The following is an 18,915-nucleotide window of genomic DNA, read 5'->3' as shown; positions in this document are numbered from 1 at the left end:
GTCTAGTCCTCTCAGATGGATTACAGCAATGCAATTTACCTGAGGACTTCAGCACTTAGAAAACTGCAGCAAGTACAGCACTCTGAAACACATCTCAGCAGCACTGGCTACTGTGAACACATCAGGTCTGCTTTCTGCTCTCTACACTAGCTTCCCATAGACCTGCCAATCAAGTTCAGCTCTCAGTCCTTATCTTCCAGGAGCTGTTTGGTCTGGCCAGAGGCTATCTAAACTAAGTTCTGGGATGAAGACTGTGGTCAACAACTTTCACACCTCTGGCACAGTGGAACTCTTTAACATAAAGGTAAAGCTTGAGGGTGTGAGAGACTGCTTCTTGCAGGCTGGTCTAAGACTGTGGAACAAATTCCTTTGGGAAGTAAGGACCATCACAAGCCTCATCCCACCCTCTGCTCTAAGTGTACAAAGCATATTCCTCTGACATGGTCTTCTCTAACAAATACACACAGCACAGAGAGGGAGAGAGAGAGAGATAAAAAAATCCAAAACACCCCACTCCTCTGCACATGTAACTACCACCAGGCAGATTTGAACCTGGGATCTTTATAGCTTAGTGTAGGAGGCTCTACAGTTTGAACTATAAAGCCAGCTGGCACTCAGTTTAGGTTGTAGAGCTCCCTTTATTCTTATCTCTCACTGTAAGTGGTCTAAGTGCCACTACATGGGACAGTGAAACACACTAGGTGTGTGGGTTACACCCCCTTCCCTGAACAGATGCATGAAAGAGGTGTGGTCAAGTTGCTAAATACACTACTGGGAGGTGCATAGATACTACAGTGATAAGCATGGTATAAAAAAACCACATAGAACAGGTTCAGTATGGGCTGTGGATTTGATATTTGGTTTGTACAGCACTGATACAAATTAAATTTACTTTATAAAATCAAATAATATTAGTAACTGTCCAGCTTTTCCACCAAAAAAAGAAAAAACGGGAGGAGAAGGGGTATAATGCTTTCCACAAAAAATTGTTAGTATGTAAAATGTAGGCGAAATACAGTGACATTTGCTGAATAAAGTCAATACTAGCCAAGAAAGCTATCGCATTGTAAATGAGTTTCAAAGAGTAGGAGCTGTGACAGATAAGAGCCTTAGTCAAATCCACAAGTGAGGTAATGCAACTATAGAGAAAACCAAAAAAACAGATAACGCCTATTGTATGGGCACACGACTAAAAGAAATCAATTACACCCATACCTGGTATAGAATAAGGATGTTAGACTGTCAAATAAGCAAATGCTTATTGGACAGTTGACAGGATAGTCGACTAGTCGTCCTCCCCCCCGCCCTCCTCCCTCCACTGCCTCTATCAAATAGAGGCAGCAAGGGGGGGCGAAGATGGGGGTACCTCAAAGCAGCAGCACTGCAGGGAGCCCAGGCTGTCCCCAGCTGACCCTGGAGTCCCCAGCTGACCTTGGGCTCCGCGCGGTGCTGCCCTATCAACTAATCGAATAGTGAATGCAAAAATGCATCGACTATTCGATTAGTGAATTATACGCTACTTAACATTCTCAGTATAGAACAAGAAATTAAACTCAGCAGCAAACTGAGCCAAATGCTGTCTCCAATGTGGCCATCCAGCTTTACATTATTTCTGCTCCCTACTGAATAGGTAGCATAAATATATAATGTGCCCCTACATATGTATCATGGATTTACAGGGGCTGTGTTATGCCCACAGGCTTTCAACCGCCTCCCAGTATCCCTGTTAGCATGCCAGTACACTCCAAATACAAGGGTGACATCTCAGACTGTGCCTTTGAACCTTGGAATTGTTTCTTCTCACTCTGTGGCTCTCACTAGTGACTCCAACTGAGATTAGATTGCTGAAAGAGGTTTTAGCTTCTTTGGGAGCAATATAACCCTCCTAAGCATATGCAGTGACACCAGTCTTTTCAAAACAATACAGCATTATTAGCCAAAAGGAGTATAGCATTTGAAAATTCTTAGATTAATCTTGAAAAGTCTAGTTCAACTGCAAGTGCAATATTAGGAGAAGAAATGGCCAGACAGTGCTACCTCAGAACCATCCTAGCTCCCTATCTTTGTCTCTGTGAGCCCATTTCTTAACAGCCTCGTGACACCTTGTTCCTTTATTCAGCTATACTGTGATCACAAGTTCAGTTTGCTTTGGTGACCCAGTTAGTAAGCATTTATGTCCCCAGTCCTTGGTTCTCCCATTGTTTCCTCCCTGCCCTTCATTCATGTGTTGATTCAAGCCAGTTCATGTAAAAGTATCTGGTTTTACCCCAAATAAAACACATGACTTATAGCCATGTCTGACTGCTCTCTCCCATGGGAGAAGTTAAGCCATTTATACTCAGTATATAGCAATACAAAGCAGTGGGTAAACTGAGGTTCATCTGAGGTGATCAGAGCCTAACTAGGTCTGAACTAGTAACCTAGGTGTGAAAGCCTCCTTATCTCGTTACTGTGCCATCAATCCTCCAGATTGATTTTTGTTTTAAAGCAATAAACCCATGAACCCGTTGCTGTTTTAATCTCCAGACTAAGTACATCAAGCCCATTAGATGGCTATGGGTGTAACTAGATGATATGAATCAAGTACCAATTCTGCTAGAGGGTGAGCAGTAGTTTTGGTTCAAAGTTCTTAATCCCTATCTGCAAATCAAGAATTATTTACAGCAGTTAGAAAATAATTCTGAATAATAAACACATCTGAGACAAGAAGAGAAGAGAATTTGACTGAGAGAGTCACAAGCTGTTCTCAGATAGTTTGAAGAGCAATTATCAAATATACTGTTCATTATCAATTACTCACCCAGTTCTAAGGAGAACTTGTGAAGGACTGGCAAGCCAAACTATTTCTGGTCTTTACAGTCCAAAAACATAAGCATATGGATGACTTTATTTTTTTACGGCAGCAATCTGCTTACATCCATCCCGTTGCATAAGTTAGTTTTTAAATCTAAACCACTTCATCACCAAGTCATGGCCTTTTCTTGTGCATTACTCCAATCTCTTCACCCATATCTAAATCGCCCCTCTGCCTCCCTTTTCTCCATGGCATCAAGTTTCAGACTCTTGTCCTCGCTGTGAGGCCCCTACAAAATTCTCTCCATCTCTAGCTGTTCTTGACTCTTATGAACGCCAGCCCTTCTGCTCCACCAGTGACATAGACTTCACGTCCCAGTTTCTCTGCTTGTTCCATTCATGTCTTCAGAACCCCCCAAAAGACCTTTCATTTTGCTGCTGTTAGGAAGACAGGTCATTAGATGGTGATCCTAATACTTGATTCATATTGTACAGTGCTAATTCAGTGGTTAATAAAAGGCTGACCATCCCTTAAAGCTGATGAAGACCCTTGCCTTTGCATGTAGAATTGAGCTCCAGGAAGAAAATTCTGCTGGATCATTTTGGTGTAGTTGGTTCCTTGCAGGAACTCACGGAAACATGAACCAACAGGGAGTTATTGTGCTGGTACATCTTACCTGAAGCATAGGAAGTCTGTGTGCAAACCAGCCTCAATAGAACAGGTCCATTTGGAATATGAGCCCTGTAATAAAGGCAAAATGGGACTATTATGAGTGCCAATCACTTCAGTACACTAGAAAGTCCCTGGTCAAGGTGGTGATGTTTCTTAAGGCCATGATATTAGAGACACTGAGGATGATAGCTCAGAGACTTTGACATTCATGTAGATGATGACTAAGCAGGAACATAAGGCTGGTTCAGGCTGCATTCTTATTGCAATTGCTGCAGACTATGCTTCAGCAGCTCCTGTTCTTAGCCTTTTGGTTTGGTTTTGGTTCTGAAATCAGCTTTCAAACTTTTTTTCCTCAGCCCCGCTCTATAGATCGCATTTATATTTTAGTTATATTTTAACAAATTTTATGTATCTCAAACCCAGCTATTGCTAACTATCAAATGAATACTAATTTATAAATTCATTTGTTTTCCTGAATACAGCATGTGTAGTCTGCCTAATACAATTGCACTCATTACACATCTTCTAAATCATATTCATTTAATCTTCAGAATCTCCCGCTTCAATTATTTTAATGAAATGAGTCCTAGAAAAATCTGTCTCAGACAAAGTTGACTAACTCATGAAATTTGATTTGAGATTTTATTGTTATTCAGAATAGCCTAATCAGAAAGTCTCTACAAAGCCTCATAATTTGAATTAAACAGCATCAGTTATCATTGACTCACAGGTCTTTATATCATATTTTTGGACAGTTTTACTTACAGGTAGGAGAATATGTGCAATTTCAAACCCTTTGAAATTTTTGAAAGATGTCCCCATGAGTAAAACTGTAGACTATGAGTACTGTCAGGAGTGATTCGTTTACAATATGGAATCATTTATAATACTGGTGTCAGATATTATAGTGAAGAGAGACTTATAAGAATGTAAACAATACTGGGAGTATCAATGGCTAAAGAAAGCTTAAATATCAAGCTAAGTTCAGTGTTATAAGTGGTTATCTTATAGAATCACAGAACACTAGAACTGGAAGGGACCTTGAGAGGTCATCAAGTCCAATCGATGGCAGGACCGAGTACCATAGAGTGACCATCCCTGATAGATGTCTGTCTAACCTGCTCTTAAATATCTTGAGAGATGGAGATTCCGCAACCTCCCTAGGCAACTTATTCCAGTGTTTAACCACCCTGACAGTTAGGAAGTTTTTCCTAATGTCCAACCTAAACCTCCCTTGCTGCCGTTTAAGCCCATTGCTTCTTGTCCTATCCTCAGAGGCCAAGGAGAACCATTTGCCTCTCTACTCCCTGAGACACTCTTTTAGATACCTGAAAACTGCTGTCACATCCCCTCTCAGTCTTCTCTTTTCCAAACTAAACAAGCCCAGTTCTTTCAGTCTTCCTTCATAGGTCATGTTCTCTAGACCTTTAATCATTCTTATTGCTCTTTTCTGGACCTTCTCCAATTTTTCCACATCTTTCTTGAAATGTGGTGTCCAGAACTGGACACAATACTCCAACTGAGGCCTAATCAGCTCAGAGTAGAGCATAAGAATGACTCGTAGTGTCTTGCTCAAAACACTCCTGTTAATGCGTCCCAGAATCATGTTTGCTTTTTTTGCAACAGCGTCACACAGATGACTCATATTTAGCTTGTGGTCCACTATGACCCCTAGATCCTTAATGTGTCCCAAATTACACGAGGATGTAGAGGTTGCATCAGTATGTAGTGACAGACAGTGTGGACAAAAGATAGTATTTCCAGTCCCTAAGCAAGTCCACAAACAAGTAAAACTGTATGTATATATACCATGCATTGAGATAAGGGAAGAATCTGATACTTCCTGGCCCCTGTCTTAGAAATTATGGCACTTAGAAACAAGTAGTGTGGAAACTCTACCAATGTAACAAAATAAAAACAAGCACATGGGTCCCTCTGCAAACACCTGATGCAATTTCCTGCTTTTCAGAAGAACTTTTTTTTAGTGAAAAGGGATTGGGGGGGGGGGGGGGGGGAGAAGAAGGAGAATCAAAAATAAATTAGTTTAGTATTCAACTGTAATTTGTCAAAAGCAATTCTGGTTCCATTCAAATATTTAAAAAATGCAACAAAACCACCAATAATAGTAGAATTCATGACATAAAACCCATGTGGGCTGTCCCTTCCACTACATGTCACACTACTGGCTTCCTCTGCTTATCCCCCATTTAAACCAAAATTTTAACACAGTCATATCTCTTGGCATGTATACCAAATACCAGCATTTGGTAACAATTAATTTAATTTCCGTGTCTCCCAAGGTTTCTGTTTTCCTTTTAGTTAAATCACTTCCCTTTGTAACTTTTTTTAAACCCCTTTCTCCATCTCAATTTTCATACTTTCTTGTCCTCCACTTCTGTCTCATTCCGGAGTTGATACATGTGTAGTGCTCCTAACCATGACACATACTAAAGGCCTCCTCCATGTAACTGATGCGATATCGTTTTTACCTTTTATGTAATAAAGGGTATCTTTAATGCCCTAATTGTTCCTGCCATCCCATTTGTATATGACATGCTTTACCTCCAAAATCTCTTCTTCCTAAACCTCCTTCATTTTTATAATATCACAGTCTCTTTTCCAAGAGCAATAGACCTAATGGGCCAAAATTCATCCCAGTTATAAATCTGAAGCAGTGGTATTACCCTGAGAACTAATTTGGTTTAATTTCATTATCTTTTTACCATATTTTCATTTTAAGAAGTTCTGAATTGTCTTGATTACTCTCTGCCGGCCCTTTGCCAGGCCATTACAGATCAAATCCTAACCTTCCTATCAGAAAGAGCTTCCCTTAGGGTATATCTATACTGCACAGCTATTTTGGGATACCAGAGGTATCCTGAAATAGCTACCCCACATCTACAAAAGGCTTTTGAAATTATGGGCAAGCTATTTCACCATCCCAGTAAACCTTGTTACACAAGGGATAAGGAATGGCTCGAAATAGCACGTTATTTCAAAATCTGGCACTGTGTGGACACGCCAAATTTCAAAATAAGCTATTTAGAAATAGATTCTAAATAAGATACGGATTTGCGTAGTGCAAATTGCATATCTTATTTTGAGTTTAGGGAGCTGTGTATATGCACCCTTATAGAATACATTCATGAAAGAGTCTTCAATAAAAATCTTGAGTAACAAATATTTAGGAAATTATTTTAAAGGATTCTTAGGCTTCTTAAAGGAGCGAAAATTATTGTCCAAACAAGGCCCAGCACTAATAAACCCTAAATCTAAACAGTATGGCCATCTCTAGTCCAAACATCAATTCATAGAAGCAGTCATTCTATTGGCTTGTAGGACTACCAGTCATACAATCTGCATATCTTTAAATTAATGTAATATGAAATTAACTTAATTCAATTGAGTTTTAATTAATGCAGATGACTTTCTAAAAGCCTTTTCCCTTTTGATAAATGATCCTTTGGTAAATGTATCCTAGTATCAAAATACCTAAGTATTCTAAATGGAGATTGAGAAAAAAAAATATCCAGTGTGCTAAGCAGACTGCCAAGCCAAGTAGTACAAATAGCGCCATTTGAAAGATGAAAGAGGAGAAAGAAAAAGCACTCACTGAACATGATTCAAGTCATTTATAAAAAGCCAGGCTCTTTACCCTATTTTTAGCTAGAACACAATCAGGCACAGAACTTTTATTTTGCTTTTTTCCCCCATTTACATGGACCATTGAGGCTTAAAGGGGAGGGGAAAAAACAGCAAAAAAGCAATTGAGTTTTCTCCCGTAACACTGAAAATGAAATTAATTTTGTATCTGTCATACAGAGTATATTTGGCAGCCAAATGTATTGATCTCTCTGGTTTCTTTTGCTTTACATTTTTTACTTGATTTTCTATTGTTTAGTCATGGGCTGCTTGTTATAGTCTGGGTTACACAAGTGTTTGCTTTGGCTTACAAGACTCAAGGGCTATGCCTACACTCGTGGCTTCTTGTGTGAGAAATATGCAAATGAGGCTAAGCGTGGAATATTGCCGAGCCTCATTTGCATACCTAATGAGCCGCCATTTTGCAGAAGAGGCTCTTGCACCAGAAGGAGCTGTCTACACTGCCCCTTCTTGTGCAAGAAAAACCCTCTTGTGCAATGCCGTTATTCCTGAAAATAATCAGTGTAGTGCCATTGCACAAGAGGGTATTTCTTGCGCAAGAAGGGGCAGTGTAGACAGCTCCTTCTGGTTCAAGAGCCTCTTCTGCAAAAATGGCGGCCCATTAGGTATGCAAATGAGGCTCGGCAATATTCCACGCTTAGCCTCATTTGCATATTTATCGCGCAAGAAGCTGCAAGTGTAGGCATAGCCAAGGTGTTTTCCTTTATGTGGTCCAAGGAGCAAGCAAAGAAGGTCTCAGCAAGTGTTTTTACTTAGATTGCCTACTGAGTGGTTCTTCAGTGTTTGTTTTCATTCTTTCAATCGTCAGTAACCAGACAGACATACTTTTCCTAAATGATTTACCCTCCAATATCCCAATCAACTAAATCTTGAGGTTCAAAAAGTTTCAGGCTATGAATTGCCAGAGGTTTGTGGAACATAGTTCGGGGGTCTTACAAGATTTTCCCAGAGGATATATTTCAGCAGAGCATTTAATCATGTGGTTATCTCCATCTCTAAACCATACTGATTTAATGGGATTTAAGCACGTATTTATGGTTACATGCTCAAGTGCTTTGCTGAAGTTGGACCTAAAGTTTGTTGCCATACAAGATTCCGGTCCCTGAAGATCTAACCAAAGAGAGTAGCAATGGGAAATTGCATCTCCACTGCAAGACTCGTGGCCTAGGTTCCCAGAATGGTCACAGAATCATAGAATCATAGGGCTGGAAGAGACCTCAGGAGGTCATCAAGTCCTGCCCCCTGCCCAAAGCAGGACCAATCCCAACTAAATCATCCCAGCCAGGGCTTTGTCGAGACTTGAAAACCTCTATGAATGGAGATTCCACCACCTCCCTAGGTAACCCTCTCTCCAGGGTCAATTCTCTCTCCATTCCTATTCAGATTCTATATGCAGGAGCTAGTTGGACTTGTCATACCACATGAGCTTAAGTACCAGCAATATGCAGACAACACATGGTTCTGCTTATCTTTCACCCTACAAGCCCTCCCCTATCAAGAGGGTTCATTGCTCAGATAATAGGAACAGATCATGTGTGAGAAACAGCAGGTTGAAGCTGCACCTGAGCAAGACAGAGATTCTGTTGGTGCTTTGAGCTACGTTGTGCTGTGGCTGCACATTCTCCCGTCTCCTTTGATTTATGGTACACCCCTACAATTGGTCAAATGAATTCAGAGTTTAGGAACAGTCTTGGATTCCTCTCTGACCATACCCTCTCACACAGAAGCATCCATAAATAACACTTTCTACCATCACCAGATAGTTAACAGACCCCATCTTATCCTGGTGGACTATGACCTAGCCTATTATTCACATCTTCATCACCTCTCAGCTGGAATACAGGAATACATTATATCTGTGCATGGGATACTCAACCGTCAGGAAAACTTGACTGGGACACAATAAAGGCTGAAGTTTAAAAAAAGTCTTACAGTGCAGATGATCTGATTCTATTTTCGGCTCTAGATTTGGACACTTGAGGGGACTCTGCACAAATCTCCCCGCTTCTACATAAGGTTCAGTCACCTTAAGTGGCACCAAATCTTCCCTTGCTGGAAGTTACTCTACAGATCCAGAAACTGTATTAGCTGAGGCAGGGCCAGGTAGGCTGCACATTGTTGATTCGATGGCTCTGTAGATTTTCAGCAGACCAGTTAATAGAGACCAAGGCTGTATTAACTGTGCCTGTGGAGGCCTCCCCTCCAATACCACAGGGTTCCAAAAGACAGTCCCAACAAGGTAAAATCAGTGGTAGTGCAGCTCCATCAAAACCACACATCACTGGATCAGTCATCAAGGGTTGAGATACATGGCCTGAGGAGCCACCTAGATCCCTCAGAATCCAGCAAGTTTGGGGGAGGCCTGACAGCTTCTCAGGCAGAAGCAAATCCCTCCCCTTTACCCTTAATACGCTAACCGAGAGAACTTGTGAAAAGATGTTAGCAGAGGTTTCCTTCTTCACTTTTCCTCAGCTTATGATTCTGGAATGACTCCACTACTGTGTAAATGGCAGCAGAATTTGACCCATAGTTTTAGACTGGGATACTCATCAAGTGTCTACCACACAGAAGTATGTTTGATCAAAAGACAAGTGACCACATAGAATCATAGAATCATAGGACTGGAAGGGACCTCGAGAGGTCATCGAGTCCAGCCCCCTGCCCTCAAGGCAGGACCAAGCTCCGTCTACACCATCCCTGACAGATGTCTATCTAACCTGTTCTTAAATATCTCCAGAGAGGGAGATTCCACCACCTCCCTTGGCAATTTATTCCAATATTTGACCACCCTGACAGTTAGGAATTTTTTCCTAATGTCCAATCTAAACCTCCCCTGCTGCACTTTAAGCCCATTACTCCTTGTCCTGTCCTCAGAAACCAAGAGGAACAAATTTTCTCCTTCCTCCTTGTGACACCCTTTTAGATATTTGAAAACCGCTATCATGTCCCCCCTTAATCTTCTTTTTTCCAAACTAAACAAGCCCAGTTCATGAAGTTGTTCACAACACACAGTTTCACCTGGAATCTGGTTTTTCTTACATCTCAGAGGTCACTTCACCAGTTGTGCTGAGTGATCACATCACCTGAAGGGGCTTGCTGCGGGTCACCAGCAAAGCATCGTGCCAGACAGCTGAGGCTGGAGAGATAAGGGAACATAGCCATCCCACAATTCCATGCTGCACCCCACGGATCCTGTCACAACACACAGTTTCACCTGGAACCTGGTTTTTCTTACATCTCAGAGGTCACTTCACCAGCAACAAGGTGCTTCTAAATAAATTCCTTTGGTAAGAGCTGTCACTCGTTGCAGCAATATGAGAGTGGCCAAATAACACAAATTAGAATTGAATCTACTCCTGTAAATCAGCCAAGTAGTTGTTTGTTTCATTATGTTGTTTATTAATATACAGATAAATGGATGTCATTAGAGTAACCTTGTTTGAATGTCATAACAGTAACCTGATGCATATTATAGTATTATCCTAGTTTCCTCCGAAGACCTGTTTAGGGTTCTAGAGATTTAATTGTAGCTGATCTGAAATGATACTTTTTCTTATTTATTGGGTATTTTCTTCCCAGTGGAGTACTGGAGTCAGGCGAGCAATCAGCAGTCTATTTAGTGGATCTTTGCAGAGCTTGATCTACCAGTGGTCGATTTAGCGGGTCTAGTAATGTCAGTCTCTGGTAAGTGTAGACAAGGCCTAAGAGGTGCCTCCTCTGGGCCCTATTCTAAGCCTAGCGAAGTCAATGGAAGGACTCTCATTGGCTTCAGTAGTCTCTGAATTCTGGTCTTAAGATCTGGAGGGAAGCACATTGGTCTCCATTACACTGATTTCAACAGATGCTACATTAAGTCATGTAGATTTGCCTTGCCAGTGACTAAGCAATTGTTTTGTTCCGTGGAGGAACCCAGTGTTTTCTTTCCACCTGACTTTCAATATAAACACCACACATCTGGTTTTGGTTGATTCCCTGGCTTTATTTCATGATATTTCTAAGATATTTGCACTTTAAATGTACCTTCCTTCGGTTTGAATATACTTGATCTCAGTCAAAGTCAGCCCACTGGATCAGTTAAGTTCAGCCAAATGCCCCTACTGTTCTATGTTCCTAATTGTCTCTATATTTTCATTAGTGGCTACTATTTTGAGAGTTCCTAGGTTAACAGACATGTGGTGGGCAACAGAATGGCATAACTGAGGGAGATTAAAGCACAATGAATGGAAACAAAAGCTCTGAAGAGCTGGCTCCAATTCCTGGCTAAGTGAGACTCTAGTGAAAATTTGGTTTTCAGTTTAATGGAAATTGTGGGGCATCACAAAACCACCAAATAGCTCATCACAGCAATCTTGGCTTAGAGAAGAATAGAAGCGGTACAGCAACACACTGTGTGCATCATCAGGCTGTGTGGGAAAGCCTTCACGGCACTTTCCCAACAAGTGCCTAGTTCTGATCAAAAGCTCACCCACAAAGTGGCACATAATAAATACTCTTCTGGCCAGTCCATCATATCTGAGACCCGCTGAACTTTATTCTGCATATTTCCCCCATCTCTTGCTCTTTATATAGTGAGCCAGATTCAGTCTTGGTGTAAATCACATGAAGTCTATGGAAATGTGCCTGAGATGAATTCGGGCAGCATGGGTAGGATGACACGGGGAAAGCACTAAACATGCAGTGGATGCACTAGAAAGCAGCAGCACACACTACACCTTGGGACATGTGCTATGGTTTTCATGCTTTTAAAAACAAAAACAAACAAACAAACATTTGTCATTCAATTCAGCCCATTGCTTACTCCCACACCAATTCTTTGCTTCGATTCCAGTGTCCCTACTCGGAACGTAAGCAACTAATTAACTAGTCAATTATCCAATAAGCCAAAGCTTATCGGATAGTCGACACACTAGTTGACTAGTCGCTCCCTCCCCCTTGTTGCCTCTATCAGAAAGAGGCAGCAAGGAGGGGGGGAAGATGTGGAGCAGCTGCTAGGGGAAGCCAGCTTAAAAGCCAGTTCCCCCAGATCCAGCTCCGTGGGATGGGGCAGGAGCGCAACGGTGGCATTGCATCTTTGAAATGCACAAGAGTCCACACTGGGGTACATTTCAAAGGCAGAATGCCCCGCAACACTTCCACCTTTGAAATGTAGCTACAGCTGGGTGGGCTCTAGCTATATTTCAAAGCTAAAGCACTCTTATCAACTAATCAAATAGTCAATGGAAATTCCATCACCTATTCGATTAGTTGATTAATCTAATTTTAACATCCCTAGTCCCTACAGTCCTCTTCACCCTGCCCCTACTCTCCACTTCATCTCTCCATACAGATATGCAGTTCATTGGCAGTTCACTTGGCTACTCCTCTGAAGCTAATTCTGGTTAGCTAACTTAGGTTAGAAGCCTGGGAGTGCAAACCTGTAGGGAAGTTAAAAGCAGAACTGCTGTGTCTTCAGTGCTATTTCAACCCAAGTTAGCTAACACCGGCTGATCCAAAAGATATCTAAAAAAAAAAATCTATAAAACATGTGTGCAAGTGGCTGAGAACCCATCAACTGTTAGAGTCAGTGGGCCCAGTAAGGAACTTCAAGATTTTGGCAACCTGGACACGGCCAAGGAACCCATCAAGGTTTGGTTTATGGACCCTAGAACACATGGCTACCCAAAAAGCAGATGACTGAACTAAATACAAGTTCGTTTGTCCTGAGTGAAACTGAATCTGCATTCAGTGTCCAGTTGATGACTGTTATTACATGTTTGTACTGCTCTGAGAAACTGAACTGGAAGGAGAGAGAGCCTTTCCTCATACACAGATATCCTGAGAGTTAGGAACAATGAGGAGCAGAAACACAGAGAATAAATGAAATAATATAGTCAATTACAAACAAAGATTTATCACTGTTTATACAGGGGAAGTGGGGCTTGTGGAAATGCCCAGTATTTGAATTCTCTTTCCTGTTGATGGGTTAGATTTACAATTCTATGTTCCTATAAAACCCAGGTGGAAAATAGTCAGTGTGCTCGCTGTTTCTTTGCTTATCAAGATCATCTCTAAGAGGATACATGTTTTTGTTTACTATGTTCTCATTTGTCAATCCCTCTCCAGTATTGGTTGTGGAATTCTGAGTTTTACCATACAAAGTTGTCTTCTTTCTTGGGCTCCTTATTTATTTTTGTTATTTTATTTACAATCTACTCACTTCTATTTACATACTCACTACTGTTTAAAGAGTTTCCATTTTGCATTTGGAAATGTTACTCACAGCTCACTGAGCTCTCAGATTCTTAGATTTAATTAAGAGAGTCAGCAGGACAAGTGAGTTACTAAGGGACTGTAGAAAAACTCTTCAGTAAATGAGATACACGGTGTTTATTCATGCAGCTCCATTATTTTCATGTGAAGCTCATCTATTTTGTAAGCATTTCAGGAGGCAGATAGTAGTTACATCCACCATTTCCTTTGGAGATTGACTATCTGCCAATAACTTAATGAAATGGAACTTCCTTGTTAGATTGAAGGCAACTCAGTTTACAATGATGCAGACTTAAAAGACTAAACTGATTAACTACACTGCAGTGCAATACATATTTCATTTCCAGTTTCTGAGAAGAATTACTTCACTATCAGAGCACAACATTGCATGATTCCAATGGAGCAGAGCATTTGACCATGTGCTTACCTTTAATTTGACTTTATTTGGAATACTCATTTGCTTAAAGTTTAACACATACTTAAGTGCTCTGATCAATTGGAGCCAATATCTTTTAATAATTGTTATATTTATCCAGCTTACCAAATTAATATCTAATTAAGGCTTAAGACATACTGGGACATAACTGGCCTGAATTTTTGCAGCCCTAAATCTGCACTTTTCACTCCTATTGAATGGGAATTAAGGGTTCTTAGCACTTTGTGGGAAAGGATTTTGTAAGTGCAAGTGTCTGTCAAATCTAAAATCAAAAGTAATGTTTCCACCAATTTATTAAATTCCAGTGGAACTTTACAGTCTCTTGTTGTAAGTTCATGAACAAGTAAGTTCATTCTTGCAAGTCCTGATCATAGTCTTGAACAAGAAAAGTGAAACTGACTAGAACACAAAAGTGAAATTAGTCACACTATTTAAATTGCCCAAATAACAGTTGGTAGAAGCAGCTTTTTAAATACCATGGATAAAATTTCAAGTGAACTAGTGAGCCCCCAGAGTTCTGTGCACACTCTGGGAATCTTCACGGTGTTTTTTTTTTAAATATTTAAAGATAAGGAAACATTAGCTAAAATTCACCAGAATAAACAAGAAGCTCCTCAACACCTTTCAGACCCACCTTTATTCAAAAAGTCATTCATTGTAAACATTGTGTTCACCACTCTCCGGCCCAGCTCTTCATGATGACTTTTCTTTTTCCCATCCTCTGTCTCAGGGAGTGTAATTAATTGCTGGAACAGATAACTAAGTGATGTGGTATATTCTTCCTCTCTTGACATCTTAAATATAGACTAGGTGACTTTTAAAAAGCAATTTCTTAGTACAACCAGAAGTTATTGACCAGGATGCAGGAATGACCAGGTGAATTATGGCCTTGACAGGCAGTTGGCCTAACAACATCACAACGGTCCTGCTCTCCTTAGAAATCTATGCTCTGATCCTGCATATGCATACATACATGCTTAATTTTACTGCTGTGAGTAGGAACAGTCATGTTAGTAAAGTTAAGCAAGTACATAAGCAATTGAAGCATCAGGGCCTAAAAAAACCTCTGAAATGAGAAAAGGAGGCATGTAGCTATGTGAAAATAAATTAGATTATAAGTAATTTAATTTTAATAAACAGAGATGCCATCATTAACAGGGACAGACTTCTTTCAGCTATAATTTTTAACTTGACAATGTTCCTTTTATATTTTATAGCTGATTCTTCACAAAAATATTTTAAAGAAATAGTCACACACATGTTTATAAACAGATACCTTCATGGTATAAATCTTTAGCCAGACTCTGAACTCAGGTATACACTGGTGTGAACTGAGTTACATTGGTGTAAATTGGAAGTAACTAAAACCAAAATCTGGCCTTTGGGGATTGGAATTAGGGGTGGATCCATCAATGAAGGAAAATGAGGGAAAAATACTCCAAATACAAGCCACAATCTGAAATGTGGGAACATTTCAGGATACACATATGTAGCCTGAAAGAGTAGAGGGAAAAGACAGCCTGCTTGAGCAAGCTTATTACAGTATACTGTATAAAGGATTTTTCTTAAGTATACTCTGTCATTCTATCTAAAAAGAGTAGTCACCATGGCAACCCCTAAATTACCTGGCACTGCACACCTGACACCTATCTGGCTTAAAAACATCTTTTTAAAGAAACACATTCACAGGATTCTTCAAATGTATATATCTACTATCATGTCTTCACTACAAAATACATGATTTTATATTACAAAGAAAATGTTTCCTTATTGTGAAAATGGAAAATTTTTAAAAATTCATGTTCTCCACAAATAATTTCTGATTTTAGATCCTTTCCCCACTACCCCTATTCACTCTTTATCAACTGAAAAAGTGAAAAGTGGCTGTGTGAAGAGTAAAAGAGTGATGGTTGCAGTGAATAGCTAGTTTGTAAATGATGCATCTTATTTTCTGTGCTATAATTGTTCAGCATTTTGTCTGCTGAAATGTCCACTCACACTTTTTAAGGATAAAATCTAAATATGGCTTCCAACACAGGATCCTTGAGCTCCTGAAATAACATGAAGTTTGCATTTAGCTCTGAAAAGGAGTCTTTCCTCCAAATGCTCTTTGTCCTCAGAAGCAGTCGACTGTTGCACTAGAAGCATCCAATCTGATACCGTGCTCGGGACATCCTAGAAATTTGCTGACATCTCGCTCTACTCTTCATGACCCAGTTCATTTCCATAGCAGCCTTCAGTTCTTTTCCAGTTGTTCCTGTTTCTTTCCTATATGTGGTTGCCAAAAGCCTCGTCTCCCTTTTGTTCTTAGCTAGGACTGACAACAAAGGTGAGTGAAAACAATCTACTCTGACCTACATACAGACTAAAGCTACCCACCAAAATTTTCTTCATGGGCTGGGCTGGGTATTTTCTATTTTATTCTTTCCCAAATTATTGTCCTGTTTATTGTTCCAAATAATGCTGTTTAAAAGACTTAGGTTTCCTTTAAAAATAATTATTTCCCTTCAAGCCTGGTTCCATCTTCATTATTATCCACTCCATCTCTCTCTTGTTGGTTACTCAAATGAAATATAGGCCTGTGATAGGGTGTCTGCCTCACACAGACAGACAATTAAATCCAGCCCTGGGAGAGGGTTGGGGCTGAGGAACAGCAGCACAGAGCAGCCAATTAGGGCCCTACTGAGGGCTGTATAAATAAGGGCTCCGGAGAGGACTCACTCACTCAGAAGGTAAGATGTATCTCTTGCTCAAATAGTAATAGAGATGTAGCCGTGTTAGTCTGGTCTTGCTGAAACAAGACAGGACGATGCAGCACTTTAAAGACGAACAAGATGGTTTATTAGGTGATGAGCTTTCATGGGCCAGACCCACTTCCTCAGATCAAATTGTGGAAGAAAATTGGCATGACCATATATACCAAAGGGATACAATCAAAAAAAGTGAACACATATAAAATTGACAAAGCAGATTTTAGAACAGACAGGGGGTGAGGTAGTGTCTATGAGATAATGATATTAGGGGTGATAATTGGGGAAACTATCTTTGTAGTGGGTAAGATAATTAGCATCTTTCTTAAGGCCCATTCGTAAAGTGTCAAATTTAAGCATGAATGACAGTTGTGAGGCTTCCCTCTGTAGTCTGGTGTTAAAGTCTCTTTGAAGCAGGATGCATGTAGTGAGGTCATTGAGACAATGCTCAGTCTGATTGAAATGGCAAGAACCTGTTTTTTCTTTGTGAAACTGTCTGATGTCTGTTTTGTGTGCATTGATTCTTTGGCAAAGTGTCTGAGAAGTTTGTCCAATATACATAGGAGACAGACACTGTTGGCACATGATTGCATAAATTATACTTCTGGATGAACAGGAATATGTGTTCTTGATCTTGTAACTGACGTGGTTAGGTCCAATGGCGGTGTCAGCAGAGTAAATATGTGGACAAATCTGGCAACGGGTTTTGTTGCAATGGAAAGTTCCAGGGTTGGTATTAGTGTGGTACGTCCTGTGGTTATTGGTAAGAATCATCTTGAGGTTAGGTGGTTGTCTACAGGGGTATGTCTAGACTACATGGCTCCGTTGAAGGAAAATAAAGTGGCAATTTAAATAATCGCCACTTCATTTACATCAAAATGGCCGCTGCGCTGTGCCAATCAGCTGATTGGCGGCACAGCGGGGCAGCCTGGATGCGCCGCGGTCGACAACGGAAGCCTTTGTTGACCGCTCCAGTAAATCTCATTTCACGAGGTATGGGGCGGGACCTGGAGCCGCTGTCACAACACATGTCACTGCCCCACCCCACTTTGCCTCCCGCCGTGGCGCTCGGCTGACTTCTGCGCCACTCAGCCAGGCCACCACGGGGGAGCAAGTGGCGCAAGCGGCCATTTGGGCTCCCCCATGGTGGCCCGGATGAGCGGCGCAGAAGTCAGCTGAGGGCCACAGCGGGAGGCGAAGGACATGACTCAGGCAACAGCGCCGCCCAGAGGGAACAGCCAGGGGGGCAACGGTGCTGCCCAGAGGGAACAGCCAACATTTCAGCATTACAGAGTCACAGACATTGGGCTACTATATATATATTATATGGTCATGCCAATTTTCTTCCACAGTTTGATCTGAGGAAGTGGGTCTGGTCCACGAAAGATCATCACCTAATAAACCATCTTGCTAATCTTTAAAGTGCTATATAGTCCTGTCTTTTGTTTCTTGCTTAAATGTGAATTATGCATTGTAAGTCAGACCTACATAAGGAATAAATGGAGGAATGGAATGACACCACAGATTAAACCTCAGGGGGCTGAACTGTCTCTGGTCTGCAGGACTTCAGAGAGATATATAGAAGGCAAAAAGGCCACAATATTATCCTTTCCCGAGGAAGCAAAAAAGACAGTGCTTTTTACATTAATTAAAATTGAATCCTAGCCTCATTGGTTAGTTGCACTGAGAGTTTGCATTAGGGAGAAATTGTTTTACACAAGGATTTTAATTTGTTCAAGTTTAGATTCTAAGAAGTGTGTTATACCTTTTATCTATGTAAACATTTCTATTCCTATTACGTTTATTAGCTATCACTTAAAACTTAGTCTTTGATAATAAACTTATAACTGTTTTAAAAGTTCTTATAAACTTTTAAAAGTTCATTATAACACATCTCCAGCCGATGATGTTACAGAAGTCCTGATACCGAGCTATATCAATTAAACTGTTTCTTATCCTGTTCTCTTGAGGAGAGCAAACCTGGTAACTTTGGGGAGTGCTCAGAAAACTTTGGCGGAGTGCTGAGAAAGTGTTACAGTTACACAACAGGAAAATGACCAAACATGCACAAAGTCATTCCCTACAGTCAGTTATTTAGGATCAGCTGGATGCAGAGAGCCACATTCCTGTGCTAATAAGAGATCTGTTTGGCAAGTCTTCCAGCATGATAAATGGCTACTGGAAACAGGACATAGACATTATCGGGAAACAGTGGGAAGTAGGAAGGGAATGGGGTAATATTCTGGCATATGTGCACTTTTTTACACCCTATAAGTATGCCCCAAGAGCTTTCAAAGTTGAGTAATGGTTTGTTTAGAAAAACTGTGATCACAACTGTAAAGCTGTATCCT

The 18,915-nt window shown here is 40.6% G+C and overlaps 1 protein-coding gene across 1 annotated transcript in view; it reads right to left on the bottom strand.

The window, feature by feature from the left end:
• The window catches only part of PKIB (cAMP-dependent protein kinase inhibitor beta), an 85,434-nt gene that overhangs the window by 12,500 nt on the left and 54,019 nt on the right, over nucleotides 1-18,915 (bottom strand). Inside the window, exon 3 of the mRNA XM_075924070.1 lies at nucleotides 3,471-3,535. The gene's annotated coding sequence lies outside the window, so the exon portion shown is untranslated. The remainder of the gene's footprint in view (nucleotides 1-3,470; nucleotides 3,536-18,915) is intronic.

The sequence above is a fragment of the Pelodiscus sinensis genome, chromosome 3 (assembly GCF_049634645.1).
Source record: "Pelodiscus sinensis isolate JC-2024 chromosome 3, ASM4963464v1, whole genome shotgun sequence".
Taxonomy (NCBI): domain Eukaryota; kingdom Metazoa; phylum Chordata; order Testudines; family Trionychidae; genus Pelodiscus; species Pelodiscus sinensis.
Note: the sequence above shows the minus strand (reverse complement) of the source record. Positions and strands in the feature narration are given on the sequence as shown.